Source organism: Eimeria mitis, genomic scaffold (assembly GCF_000499745.2).
Source record: "Eimeria mitis Houghton genomic scaffold, Emh_scaff2233, whole genome shotgun sequence".
In the NCBI taxonomy this organism is placed as follows: Eukaryota; Apicomplexa; class Conoidasida; order Eucoccidiorida; family Eimeriidae; genus Eimeria; species Eimeria mitis.
Genome location: NW_013570560.1, coordinates 8,016 through 8,480, shown reverse-complemented (window position 1 = coordinate 8,480; position 465 = coordinate 8,016).

Here is a 465-nt window from a genome sequence, read left to right as displayed (position 1 = left end):
AGAGAGAGAGAGAGAGAGAGAGAGAGAGGATTATATTTATTATAATAATATTACAATATATAAATAAATAAATAAATAAAAATATATATAAATATATATAAAATAATATATTATATAAACCCCAAGAACTCACCGATGCCTATCGCTCTGAATGCTGTTGATAGAAACTGCCGCCGCTGAAATTTATCGAGGTGAGGATACACTGCAGCAGAAGAAACAAAAACAAAAAAAAACAAAAAAAACAAAACAAATAAAACAAAAAATAAATTATATATTGTAAATATTAAATATTAAATAATAAATGCTGCTGCTGCGGTTGCTGCTACTCCTGTTTATGTTGCTGCTCCTGCTGCGCCGGATGCTCCTCTTGCTGCTGCTGCTGCTGCTGCTGCTGCTGCGCCTGCTTTTGCTGCAACTATCGCTGCTGCTGCAGCAGCAGCAGCTGCTGCTGCTGCTGCTGCTGCA